Consider the following 14,418-nt stretch of genomic DNA (forward strand, 5'->3'; position numbering starts at 1 on the left):
TCACATCCGTAGGTGACTATGGGGAATACCATTGCTTTAACTATGCGGATCTTCATTGCCAGTGTGATGTCTCTACTCTTCACTATTTTATTGAGATTAGTCATTGCTCTCCTCCCAAGAAGTAAGCATCTTCTGATTTCCTGGCTGCAGTCTGAGTCTGCAGTAATCTTTGCACCTAGAAATGCAAAGTCTGTCACTGCCTCCACATTTTCTCCCTCTATTTCCCAGTTGTCAATCATTCTTGCTGCCATAATCTTGGTTTCTTTTAATGTTTAATTGCAACCCGGCTTTTACGCTTTCTTCTTTTACCTTGATTAGAAGGCTCCTCAGCTCCTCCTTCCTTGCGGCCATCAAAGTGAGAAACGCACTTTCAAAGTGGAAAATGTGGGAAATTAACTGGGAAACACAGAGGCTTTGGAGTCAGGCGTCCAGTTTACTAAAGCCTTCTGTTCCGAGTGCCAGTAAGCTGACTCAATCCTATATTGCCTGGGAACATGGCCAGACAACATGACAAATGGCGATGGGATAATTCTTACAAAATAAATAAATCCAAGACTTGAAGGTCATTTTCAAGATTACGTATCACTGGAACTTTACAAGTGTTGATCTGGATTGAACACTGTATGCACCAAAATGAACCTAGAAATCTGGTACCAAATGCCCAGTATAGGAGAAGTGGAAGTTACATCTTTGACAGATTAAGTGCTATAAAGTAACAGCAACAATACATTATCATCTTTCAGGGGCCAAGAGAAGAAGTCTTGCCGAAAGACTGACAGTTACAGCTACTTGTCACTGAATAGGTAATGCTACTTTTAGGAATGCAGAGTAGAAGATCTGGATGCCAGACATGTAGAAAAATCACAACTGGCTGCAACTATGATGCCATCTAGTCATGCTATTTTGGACAGGTTTGCTTTTGAGTAGTCTGTTGTGGGCACAAGTTCTGGAGGGTTAAAACCCAGCCCCTGTTTTTTAAAGTATTTGTTCCACCTTCTAGTCAAAACCTTCCAGGTCTGGGCTAACCATTTGGGCCTAGAAGTTGATTAAAGCCGAATTGCTTAATTCAAGCTATCCTTTAAATAGGTAAGTTGCTGGGTCCTGTTAAAGAAACCAAATCTAGGTAATCAAATGGTAGAAAGCAACTGCCCAATGTCTCATATACTCGTCTTGACTAAGATTCTTGAGAAGCCGATGGCCTCAGTGTACTATTGCTTACTTCAGTCTGGTTTTTGGACTTATTTGGTCAGAAATAGCCTTGGTTACCCTAATAAATTATGTGTCAGAGAATGGATGAGGACTGCAAACTTGTTAATTTTTCTGGGTTTGTAACACGACAGTAGTACCACTGAATATGATTGATTTCTCAATAGGTGAATGACTGGGCTAATGTATGTGAAATTTTGAACTACATCTATGACTTTGTCATCTATTTTAAAGTAGTGCAAATCAGCTAAAGTTATTATTTTTGTTCATCTACAACTGTAAAGCTGCCTTTGAACTTTCTCACAACTTTCTTTAATAACGTTCTGGTGTTTACTATTTTCTACTATTAGTATGTTATCATCTTCCTATTTTAGATTTTTATGTTTAATGTAGTGGTCTAAGGCTTCACCTGCACTGTATAATTAATACAGTTTCACACCATCTTAACTTCCACAACTCAATGCTATAGAATGATGGGGTTGATTGATTGATTGATGGAATGATTGTAGTTTGTGGAGACACGAGCATTATTTGGCAGAGAAGGTGAAAAACCTTGTAAAACCACAAATCTCATGATTCCATTGCATTGGCCCATGGGAAACTTCATTAATTATACAGTGTACATGCACCTTGGCTAGTACAATTCAAAGTAGAGATCTTCAAACTGATGCCAGTTCCCAAGCTATTGGCTGCTGAATCCTGATGACTTTCAAGGAAAGAAGCAACTGAAACAGTTGAACACAAATATGTTGCTGGTCCCTGGTACACTAGATAAAAATAATTGCCAATCCCTGACATCAGATACCCCCAAAAGCACTGTCCTAAGACTCGTTATTCATTTATTTTACAGACTCTTTTGCCACTTTCCAAAGTGGCACACATGATAAAAATCAATCATATTAAAGCAAACATCAAACTCAAATTTAAGACAATAAAGCATGAACAAAAAAAAAGCAGTAGAACCAACCCCATTTCATTTCTGTCTCTGTGACTTATTCCATTCCCTCTCAGGAGCAATTCCTCACTTTATTGGTAGACATATTGATTTCTCTGGAACCCAGTCATGTCGATTCATATATATTTATTTGATTTATATCCTGCCTTTTCCCAGTCCTGAGACTCAAGGCCATTCACAAGGCAATTAAAAACCAGATATAATTGAAATACAAGCTAATATTGAGTATTCATTAAAGCAATCATAGTAAACATAATTTTATTTTAATTAAAATACATTTTGGGGGAAACTACAAGATCAGCAAGTGCCCTTTGCAACTACTGCCTCCTGTTAAAGGTAAAGGTTTCCCCTTGACATTCAGTCTAGTCGTGTCCGACTCTGGGTAGTAAGGCTCATCTCCATTTCTAAGTCGAAAAGCCAGCGTTGTCGATAGCACCTCCAAGGTCATGTGGCCGGCATGACTGCATGGAGCGCTATTACCTTCCTGCTGAAGCAGTACCTATTGATCTATTCAAATTTGCATGTTTTCGAACTGCTAGGTTGGCAGAAGCTGGGGCTGACAGCGGGAGCTCATCCCGCTCCCCAGATTCAAACCACCGACCTTATGGTCAGCAAGTTCAACAGCTCAGCAGTTTAACCCCCTGCACTCTCAGTTGGAAATCCTTTATCCAAAATACTCCACAATCCAAATTTGTCCACATGGACACCTGAGATACTGCCACCTCTCCTGATGGTTCAGTGCACATAAACTTTGCTTCATGTACAAAATTATTACAAATATTGTGTATAAAATGACTTCCAAATTATGTATAGTCTCACCTATCCAACCTTCGCTCATCCAACATTCTGTATTATCCAGCGCAGTCTGCCTTCCACTTGCATCCACAGCTGTTTCAATATAGTGCGATGTTTTGGTGCTAAATTCACAAATACAGTAATTGCTACATGTTGCCATGTATTGAATTGCATTTTCTGTCGATTTGTTGTAAAACATGATATTTTGGGGCTTAATTTGTAAAATCATAATGTAATTTGAAGTATAATAGGCTTTTCCTTAATCCCTCCTTATTATCCAACATTTTTGCTTATCCAACGTTCTGCCGGCCCGTTTGTCGCATAAGTGAGACTCTACTGTATTAGGTATATATGAAACATTTTTTTAAAAAATGTGTTTATCTAATGTGTACATCCAAATATTCCCAACTTCAAAACACCTCAAAATATTTCAGATAATGGATACTCATCCAGGGGTGTACCCTACACAGTAGAATTAATGCAGTTTGATACCACTTTAACTACCATGACTCAATGCTATGGAATCATGGGAGTTGTGGTTTTACAAGGTCTTATCACTTATCTACCATAGACTGCTGGTGGATCACTACCCTACAGCTCCTATTTATTTATTTATTCAGAACTTTTATATCCCAGTCTTCTCAACCTCTGCAGAGGGACTCAGGCCAGCTAACAACAGAAAATGCATACACAAGTAAACTCATAACATCATAACATCATAATACATTAAAATACAAACAGAATAAATACATAAAGCCAAATTGTCAAGATAAAATCACATTCATCACAGTCCGCCAGTATGGTCAATAGTTATTAGGTTATTGTTGACTCGCCAATCATTCTGAGAATGATTTGTCCCAGAGCCAGGATCACTAGCTTTCTGAAAGTCAGGAGGGAAGGAGCAGATCTAATCTCCATCGGGAAAGAGTTCAACAGCCGAGGGGCCACCACCGAGAAGGCCCTGTCTCTCATCCCCACCAGATGCGATTGTGAAGGTGGTGGGACCGAGAGCAAGGTCCCTCCAGAAGATCTTGACAACCTTGATGGTTCGTAGGGGAGAATCCGTTCAGACAGGTAAACTGGGCCAGAGCCGTTTAGGGATTTATAGGTCAACACCAGCACTTTGAATTGTGCTTGGAAGCTAATTGACAGCCAGTGGAGCTGACACAACTGAGGAGAAGTGTGCTCCCTGTACCCCGCTCCTGTTAGTAATCTGGCTGCCGCTCGTTGGACTAGTTGCAGCTTCCAGGCAGTCTTCAGAGGCAACCCCACGTAGAGAGCGTTGCAGAAGTCTATACGGGATGTAACCAGAGCTTGGACCACCGTGGCCAAAAAGGTAAAGGTTTTCCCCTGACATTAAGTCTAGTCACGTCCGACTCTGTGGGTTGGTGCTCATCTCTATTTCTAAGCTGAAGAGCTGGCATTGTCCATAGACACCTCCAAGGTCATGTGGCCAGCATGACTGCAGGGAGCACCGTTACCTTTCTGCCAAAGCGGTACCTACTGATCTACTCATATTTGTATATTTTCAAGCTGCTAGGTTGGCCGAAGCTGGGGCTGACAGCAGAAGCTCATGCCACTCCCCGGATTCAAACCTGCGACCTTTCAGTCAACAAGTTTAACAGTTCAGCGGTTTAACCCACTGCACCACCGGGGGCTCCTATGATTCCATAATGTTGGTCCATGAGCATTACAATGGTGCCAAACTGTAGAAACACCCCTGAACTCTAGACATCTCCTTACCCTTCCACTATTCCCCACCTACATTCCTTCCTGTACCTTGCCTGACCCTCAACCTTTCTGCAGCCCCGCCTCCCTTCCCAGGGCTTTCATACCACTCACCCAAGCCCCGCCCCTTTCTTATTTTCTGCGCATGCGTTCTGTCCTGGTCAGTGGCACCTTTTTCCTGTTGGGCGCCCCGCCCACTTCATAAGCCTGCGGAGTGGCGAATTGCCGGCGGGAGGAAAGGAGAGGCGGGTTGCAGAAAAGAGGGGCGGGGCTTGAATTAACCCTTTCGCTGCGTGCTCTAGTTTGGATTCCTGCACCAATCCAGGAAGCGAGTGGCCTACAGTCTCTTTACGCAGGCGCGAGGGAGCAGTGTGTTTAAGCGCCCTTCTCTCTTGTCTCTAAAGAAGCATTTTTGCCCAGTGTGGTGGTCACACTTTTGCAATGATTCACAGCTTCAGTGTCCTTATTCATGACAAGGGCCAGTGCTGTCGTGGTTACAGCCTTAGATTACAATTCTGCAAGACCAGGGCTGGAGTCTGTAGTCAGTCATGGGAAGGGTCACATTCTCTCAGCCTCAGAGGAAGGCAAAGGGAATCCCCCCGCCCTGAACCCAGTGATAGGTTCCCTTTAAGTCAGAAATTACCTCAAAGCACATCCACGACAATCCCTTTTTACAAGGGTGAAATTAATACCTTCCGTTTGGGTTATATCTGTATTCTTGGCAGTTTAATATGGTTAACAAACATTTCTGATTTTTAACAGATGTTAAAACAGATGTTAGTGTATGCATTGGTATCATAACCTCAGTGTGTTAAATTGCACTATGTAACACTGAGAGCCCCCGGTGGCACAGTGGGTTAAACTGCTGAGATGCTGAACTTGCTGACCGGAAGGTTGGCAGTGCGAAATTGCGGAGCAGGGGGAGCTCCCGCTGTCAGCCCCAGCTTCTGCCAACCTAGCAGTTCGAAAACATGCAAATGAGAGTAGATCAATAGGTACCACTTTGGCGGGAAGGTAACGGCACGCAATGCAGTCATGGTGGCCACATGACCTTGGAGGTGTCTGTGAACAACACCAGCTCCTTGGCTTGGAAATGGAGATGAGCACCACCTCCCAGAGTCGGACACGACCAGGATTGTGGCGTAGCTGGCTGAGTATCAGCTGCATTAAGATCACAAAAGGTCATGAGTTCGAAGCCAACCTGGATTGGAGTGGGTTTTCAACCAATTATGTGTAGCCTGTTGTCAACCTTTGCAACCCGAAAGACAGTTGCATCTGTCAAGTAGGAAATAAAGTACCATCTTAAAGTGTGGGGAGGCTAAATTAACTGATTTATGAGGCCATAAAGAAGACTCCAGCAAAGCATTCCAGCGGGGAAGAATGCGGGGAATGCGGAAGTGCTTCATCAGCGTCGCAGATGGATGATGAAAGCGACAGCTCCCCGGCAGCCAGAAAAGTTAAATAGCCTCTGTATATGTCTGTATATGTTTGTATGTCAAAAATTGGCATTGAATGTTTGCCATATATGTGTACACTGTAATCCGTCCTGAGTCCCCTGTGGGGTGAGAAGGGCGGAATATAAAAGCTGTAAATAAATAATAAATAAATAGACTCAATGTCAGAGGAAAACCTTTACCTTAACACTATTTTTGTTCCTGGGTTATAAATGACATTTCCTAATTGGTTCTATCGTTGAAACATGGAAAAAGTTTTCTAAACTGCAAAACCCTTGTTTTTGCGGGACATCCTGCAGCACATTTTCCGATAGTTTTTCAATGAATATCTCATAGTCTCAACCAATTCAACATAGTTTGTGGCAGCCACAAAAATGAAGTTTCTGGAATCTAACAATGACTTTCAAAGCAAATACTGCACAATTAAACAGGAAATAACACTTTCAAACCAGGAACAGAAAATGTTTCAAATTTTGATACACAGTTATCATATCCCAGTCAGTGACTAAAGAATGCAAGATTTGTTCCAGCGCATAGGAAGATGTGTGATTATCAGACTTTGATTCTGCACTCATAATCAATGATGTAGTTGTCAAGATTTTATTAACAAACAGGTAGTTTGAATGCCAGCAGAACTAAAGGAAGAAGACAATCACTAAGAAATGAGGGGGAAATACATATATGTTCAGGGAAACCCAGCGTCTACATTTTTTAAAAATCTAGTGTTAAAACCTTTCCCCACAAAACCTTGTAAGTCTGAAACTCCCCATTCACAGACTCATGTAGGCTAAAAAGGGGAAGTGGGATGGTATCCCTACACAGAAACAATTTTGGATGTAGAGATCCTATACTAAGAATCCCACTTTGCCTCCAGAGAGTACAGGTTGTGTGTCCCTTATCCAAAATCCTCATTTGGCATTATTTTGGAGTATTTCCATGAATATATTATGAGATATCTTGGAGAAGGGACCTAAGTCTAAACATGAACATTCATTTATATATTTTGTATACACTTTGTATACTGTACGGTGCCTAAAGGTAATTTAACACACAATTTAAAAAAATAATTTTGTGCAAGAAAGAGTGTGTGCGTTGAACCATCAGAAAGCAAAGGCCACCCATATGGACAATTTGGGCGTATTTTGGCCACCCATTTCACCCATATGGGCAATTTTGAACTTTGGCGTATTTTGGATACAGGATACTTAATTGGAGTTCAGAAAATGGAAAAAAGAAATGTGGTGGTTGTTTCTAAATTAGTTGACTCGGGGCCCTTCTACATTGGCACATAGAATCCAGATTACCTGCTTTGAACTGGACTGGACTATGTGAGAGTGTAGACTCATATGCAATTCAAAGCAGATAATGTGGATTATCTGCTTTGATAATCTGGATTATATGGCAGTGCAGAAGGAGCCTCAGTAAGGCGGCATCTACGGGCATAAATGTAGTTCCTGGTTGCTTGAGAGTTATGATTCAAACTACAAGAGAGGAGATTCCATCTGAACATGAGGAAGAACTTCCTGACTGTGAGAGCCATTCAGCAGTGGAACTCTCTGCCCCGGAGTGTGGTGGAGGCTCCTTCTTTGGAAGCTTTTAAACAGAGGCTGGATGGCCATCTGTCAGGGGTGATTTGAATGCAATATTCCTGCTTCTTGCCAGGGGGTTGGACTGGATGAGGTCTCTTCCAACTCTTTGATTCTATGATTTAAAATAAGCCTATTATTTGGGGTATATTGTACCATACCATAATTAGGCTTATTTTAAATCATAACTCTCAAGCAACCAGGAACTACATTTATCCCCGTAGGTGCCGCCTTACTGAGGCTCCTTCTGCACTGCCATATAATCCAGATTATCAAAGTAGATAGTCCACATTATCTGCTTTGAATTGGATATGAGTCAACACTCCCATATAGTCCAGTTCAAAGCAGGTAATCTGGATTCTATATGCCAATATAGAAGGGATTTATGGACAAATCATTTCATTAGTTTAAGCTAGCTGTACAGTTGCTCATTGGTGGTTTATGATTTTGATTGACATAATAGCACAAGTGGGATCCTAACAATGGCACAACTATAACACAACTATAGTCTACTGTTCTCTGACCGTGACTGTATCTTATCTGTTAGTCTGTTGCAAACATGACTCCGGCTGTTAGGAATTGAGGGAGTTGAAGTCCAAAACACCTGGAGAGAGGGGCGAAGTTTGCCCAGGCCTGGTCTACTGTATTTGGAGCTATCTATATAAATAAAAATGTAATGTTTGTTTGTGGGATTAACATAACTCAAAAACCACTGGACGAATTGACACCAAATTTGGACACAAGACACCTATCAGGCCAACAAGTGACAATCACTCAGAAAAACTCAGAAAAACACAGCGGAAGCGACTTAAAGAGCTAGAAAAAAAACATCCTGACTTTCAGAAAGCTGGTAAAATCTTGGCTCTGGAACTTAGCATTCTCAGAATGATGATCGAGTCAATAACTGCTGACCACACTGACGGATGATGATGAATTTGTGATTTACCTTGACGACTTGGCTTTATGTAATTGTTTAATCTGTAATTATTATTTTTTTGTCGTGTCAGGAGCGACTTGAGAAACTGCAAGTCGCTTCTGGTGTGAGAGAATTGGCCGTCTGCAAGGACGTTGTCCAGGGGACACCCGGATGTTTTGATGTTTTATCATCCTTGTGGGAGGCTTCTCTCATGGCCCCGCATGAGGAGCTGGAGCTGATAGAGGGAGCTCATCCGCCTCTCCCCAGATTCGAACCTGTGACCTGTCGGTCTTCAGTCCTGCCGGCACAGGTGTTTAAACCACTGCGCCACCGGGGGCTCATGTATTTTAATGTATTAACGTGTTATGATGTTATTATGTTTTAGCTTATTTGTGTATGAATTTCCTGTTGTTAGCCGGCCTGAGTCCCTCTTTGGAGGTCGAGAAGACCGGGTTATAAAAGCTCTAAATAAATAAATAAATACAACACATGCACATAACCACATACATACACATATACACAAATATATACACAAACATACACAATATACGCATATATACACACACAAAACACATATACACAAACTAGGCCACAGCAACGTGGCAGGGGGTGGCTAGTATAATAAAACTCGAGAAGGAAAAGGTGCTAAACCCAACCGTGGGTTCCACTTGGCATTAGGACTCCAACTCCCAGAAGCCCCAGCGAGCTCGGGTAACTGTTAGGAATTCTGGGAGATGGAGTCCAAACTCCTGGAGGGCCTATGGTTGGGGAACCACGAACTGCTCAGAACACGAGGGCGCATAGAGCGATGAAAAGGTTAGAGTGCCTCGTCGCAAACGAGAGGCGACTTCCGGGTCCGCGGGGAGAAAGCAACGGACATCGCCGCGGCCGGTGAGAGCGAATGTTCCAACCGTCGCTTCGGGGAAGTGTGTGTGTGTGTGTGTGTTGGGGGCGGGGGAGAGAAATACCGCTGTTTCCCTAGGAACACGCCCAGTTAAAGCGCTCTTGCCCAGCCATTTGGGAAGGAAAAGGATTAGGTATTTTATTTTGGTTTGTTTATATGTATTCAAGCGGGAGTTGTGTATAAGCGCCACCTGAGAGGAGGAGGCCTCGTCGGCGCCTCGCGAAATGGCGGCCGGAGTGAGTGGAGAGGGCGCCTCCCTTCGTCGTCGGCCTCCTCGGCTTCCCGCCTTCCTCACCCCCCGTCCCCGTGCTTTCAATGACTAGTAGTCCTTTGTGTGTGGGATTCCCCTCCAAAGAGTGACAGCTGGGTCTGTCGTGATGGGCCTGTTCGCCCCAATCAGGCGTTTTCCCTCTTTCTTTTCAGGCCTTTCGATGGCAAGGCGGGAAGCAGTCACTCAAGCTGTATGAAGGCGGAAGGGAAACCTTTCACTGCCTTGCTGGGCCCGGATCTGTCGGCTTCCCAAAGGCAAATTCATTGGAATCACACTAGAGCAGGCATGGGCAAACTTGGGCCCTCCAGGTGTTTTGGACTCCAACTCCCACAATTCCTAACAGCCGGTAGGCTGTTAGGAATTGTGGGAGTTGAAGTCCAAAACACCTGGAGGGCCCTAGCTTGCCCATGCCCGCTGTAGAGTTAAATTTTCATTATTTCTTATCTCACTTTGTCCTCTCTTAAAAGAGACTCAAAGCGGCAAACAATATTTAAAAACAAATAAATAAACATGCAATTTAAAAATGGAATTAAATATAGGGGTATTGAAATTAAATATTCAAAAACTGTTAAAATATCTATGAAAATACACCAATGATAGGAAGTTACGGTTCTGGCCCAGCTTATCTGTCCAAACGTATCTCCCTCTATGAACCATTACGGAGTTTAAGAACATCTGGGCAGGCCCTTCTCTAGGTCCCACCTCCCTCGCAGCTGCAATTGTCGGAGACAAGAAACGGGGACTTCTTAGTGGTGGCCCCTTGGCTGTGGAACTCCCTCCGCGGCTATGTTATATCAACCCCCTTCCTTCTGACCTTCCACAAGAGAGTGAAAAAGTGGCTTTGTGACCAAGCCTTTAGAAAACTTGTGCAATACATAGACTTGAAACAGTGTGCAGTGACCATTGGAAAGGCCCGAATTTCACTCGTGGATTACATTTTATTTATTTATTTATTTCAGTTACTTATACCCCGCCCTTCTCACCCCCAAGGGGGAACTCAGGACGGCTTACAAAGGAAGGCACAATCGATGCCTATGTCAAGAATACACACATACATAAAAACAATTAAGCAGTTAACAGGTTAAAAACATCAGTACATAACACAATAGTAAACAATCTCATGGTCAGTGTTCAGAGTTCCATAAATCCATTCCGTTCCGTCAATTCCTGCCCATCCTCAGGTCTTTCCTTTAGCTGCCAGAATGTCCAAAAGCCTGGTCCCACATCCAGGTCTTCAATTGCTTAACTCTGGATATATTGTTTTTAAATGTTTTAATTGTTTCAATGCATTTTTTAAAATTCTATTTTAATATTTATTTAAGTGTACATTGTGTTTGAGAGCGTCAAATTGTTGCCTGTATGTAAAGCCACCTTGAGTCCCCTCCAGGATGAGAAAGGCTGATAGAAATGTCATAAATAAATAAACAAGTTGTTAGCCATGGCTGTTAAAAGTGATGTCAGACGGCATTCTTTCTATAGTGTAGATGCACCCCAAATCTTACTTAGGCCCACTTTGCTGTGTTTACAAAGGGTGCATCAACACGGTTGTCACCATTTTAACTGCCATGGCAGGAGCCGCGGTGGTGCAATAGGTTAAACCCTTGTGTTGGCTGAACTGCTGACTTGAAGGTTGGCAGTTTGAATCCAGGGAGCGGGGTGAGCTCCCATCTGTCAGCTCCAGCTTCCCATGCAGGGACATGAGAGGTCTCTCACAGGATGGTAAAATATATTGGCATAACATCTTATACACATAGTCATTTTGTACTATATTTTTGATAGTTTGTGTACATTTAACTCTCACAAATCAAAGTTGTTACACTCTTAGCCATCTATGTGGACAAATTTAAAATTATGGAGTATTTAGAAATTCCAGATAAGAGACACTAAACCAGTACCAATATATATCCTCTCTGGCATTGGGTTCTAACTCTAGGGCCCCTTGAAACTGGATCTCAGTGTGAAGATTGAGTGTGTCTTCTTTCTCTCCTTATTCTTAGATCTGTCTTATGACTGATCAGAAGAGCCTCTGTCTTGTCTGGGTTAAGCTTCAATTTGTTTGCCCTCGTCCTTTCTTTTACAATTACCAGGTACAGGTTTACTATAGGAACTGCTTCCTTGAAATTAGGTGGAAGGAGTGATAGAGTTGGGTATCATCTGCATATAGATGGCACTTCAAAACTCCGGATGACTACTCCCAGTAGTTTTATGTATACGAGCAGCATGTTGTTGGGTTTAAAATGCTTTTTATTAAGTTAGTAGCTGTACCCGGCCACGCATTGCTGTGGCCCTCAGAAAACAGGATTTACAGACATGAACCAATCTGGGCTAGGGAACTCCTCCCACCAAAGGTTTCCTGCTGGCTAGTAGAAGCCAGGCTGTTAAGGTGCAAGGTGGTATGGAAAATAAAGTAATGAGAAGGAGTCACTGAAGCTGCAAGGCTTTTCAGTTATATTCATGCTGGCCAAAACACTCAAAAAAGCCTCTTTGAAAAAGAGGCTGGGTGGCCATCCGTTGGGGGTGCTTTGAATGTGATTTTCCTGCTTCTTCACAGAATGGGGTTGGCCTGGATGGCCCACCAGGTGTCTCCCAACTCTAGGACTCTGATGCTATATTCTTCTCTTCCCTTCACCAGTTTCCCCCTTTCTTTCTTCCTTTGTTCCTTCCTTGCCTCTTCCCTTCCTTTCCTCTGCCATCCCTGCCTCCTTTCCCTTCCTTCCTCTTTCTTTACTTCTACCTTTCCTTCCATTCATAATCTTCTCTTCTTTTCACCAATCCTTTACTATTTTCTTCTCTCCTTTTCCTTTCTTTCCTCTCCTTCCTCCGGGACAATTTGTAAGGGTTTTTTGGGGGGGGGGGTGAAAGGGGGGATGTGGAGCCCAAGTGGGAGAGTTGCTGGCCTTCTCATGGTTCACAACCTCCCTTTACTCAACGAGGGAGGCGGTGTGCAGCCGCTCCTGCTGTCAGGCTTGCTTTGCAATCTTCTGGTCTTCGGGGAAGAGTTGCCCACCCCTCTGTTGGGCCAGGCCTTATCCTTCCTTCCCTCTTTCCTTTCCTCAATCCCTCCACTCCCCAAAAGAAAAAGGACTCTGCCTTCCTGCATGGAAAGGGACTCCATGGTGAGACTTCTCTTCCCTCACAACGGTTGGTGCTTCATTCTTCTCACGCAATGGGGAGAGGGGCTTTCGCACATGTTCTGAAAGGCTTTTTTCTTTTTGAGGAGTTTTATGTTATTTCCCCTTCATTTTTAATGGGGTTTTTTTGTTTGAAAGACATAGATTGGATTAGAATGTGTTTTGCTGCCAAATTTGGTGTCAATTTGTCCAGCGGTTTTTGAGTTCTGTTAATCCCACAAACAGACATTACATTTTTATTTATATAGAAGATGTCTGTATGTATGTATTTGTTGGCATTGAATATTTGCCTTTTATGTGTTAGCTGCTCCGAGTCCCATATTAGGAGATGAGGTGGGATATAAATAAATAAATTTATTATTATTATTATTATTATTATTATTATTGGGAACAACACAGAGCCCTGAGGGTTCTCATAGGCCAGTGGCCAAGGAGTTGAACAGAAGCCTCCCGGCACTACCTTTTGAGAACATCCCTCCAGTCAGGAAAGAAGCCTCTGAAGTATCTCCCAAGCCCCATCTCAGAAAAGCAACTCAGAAGGATACCATGGTTGATGGTATCGAAAGCCACTCCAGGAGAACCACACTCCCCCTGTCCAGTTCTCTGCTTAGGTTATCCCCCAAGGTGATCAAAGATGTCTCTCTTCCACAATCAGACCTGAAACAGACTGAAATGGATCTAGATAATCTGCTTCATCCAGGAACACATGCAGTTGCGAAGCTACCACATGCTCCAGTACCTTCTAAAAATTGGAGATTGGAGACTGTTCTGTAGTTGTGCAGTACAGAAAGTTTTTAAAAGAAGTGGTCTTGCCATAGCCTCCTTGAGGCCTGCGGGGACTCTGCCCTGATATAAGGAAGCATTAGTCACTTCCCTGACCCACTTTACCAGACCCCCTCTGGCCTGTTTTATGAACCAGGAAGGGCAAGAGTCTGGAGCACATGTGGTGGGTCTCACCTTTCCAAGAATCCTGTCCACATCCTCAGGCTGCACAAATTGAAAAGTATCCATCACACTGGACAAGCAGGTGCCAATGTTACATTCACTGTGGCATCTAAGTCAGACCAAATCTAAATGATCTTTATCTGCAAAATGGTGGGCAAGCTCCTCACGGTGTGCTCTTGTATGGCCACATTCTCTTTTGGGCCAGGTTAGATTAGCCCTCTACCTGAAACAGCTCCACTGGGCAATTTTGTGCTGCAGCAAAAGTATTTGTATAAAACGACATGTTTGCTGGTGGTTGTTTTTTTTTTTTTTTTTTGCCCCACTGTTGATCTTCAGATACATTTTTTCTTGTTTTCGATCGGAATCACTCTTGAGGTCTCTGTCACTGTTGCTCTAGTCCCCTTTTCACATGCAAAAGCTGCTGTCATCTCTTGGCTTTGTTGAGAGAGAGAAATCCTTTTTCAAATGCAGACATCATTTAGTCCAGTGAGCATGTTCTGGTAAATGTCTGCTACACAAGTGCTGCA

General features: G+C 43.1%; 1 protein-coding gene across 4 annotated transcripts in view; it reads left to right on the forward strand.

Moving 5' to 3' along the window:
- Positions 1-9,362: 9,362 nt before the first annotated feature.
- FBXL4 (F-box and leucine rich repeat protein 4) overlaps positions 9,363-14,418 on the forward strand; it is a 45,592-nt gene continuing 40,536 nt past the window's right edge. For 2 of the 4 annotated variants that reach the window (XM_060753077.2, XM_060753074.2), the window contains exon 1: positions 9,363-9,531. The gene's annotated coding sequence lies outside the window, so the exon portion shown is untranslated. The other 2 variants (XM_060753076.2, XM_060753075.2) reach the window with 1 other exon arrangement.

Source organism: Anolis sagrei, chromosome 1 (genome assembly GCF_037176765.1).
Source record: "Anolis sagrei isolate rAnoSag1 chromosome 1, rAnoSag1.mat, whole genome shotgun sequence".
Classification (NCBI taxonomy): domain Eukaryota; kingdom Metazoa; phylum Chordata; class Lepidosauria; order Squamata; family Dactyloidae; genus Anolis; species Anolis sagrei.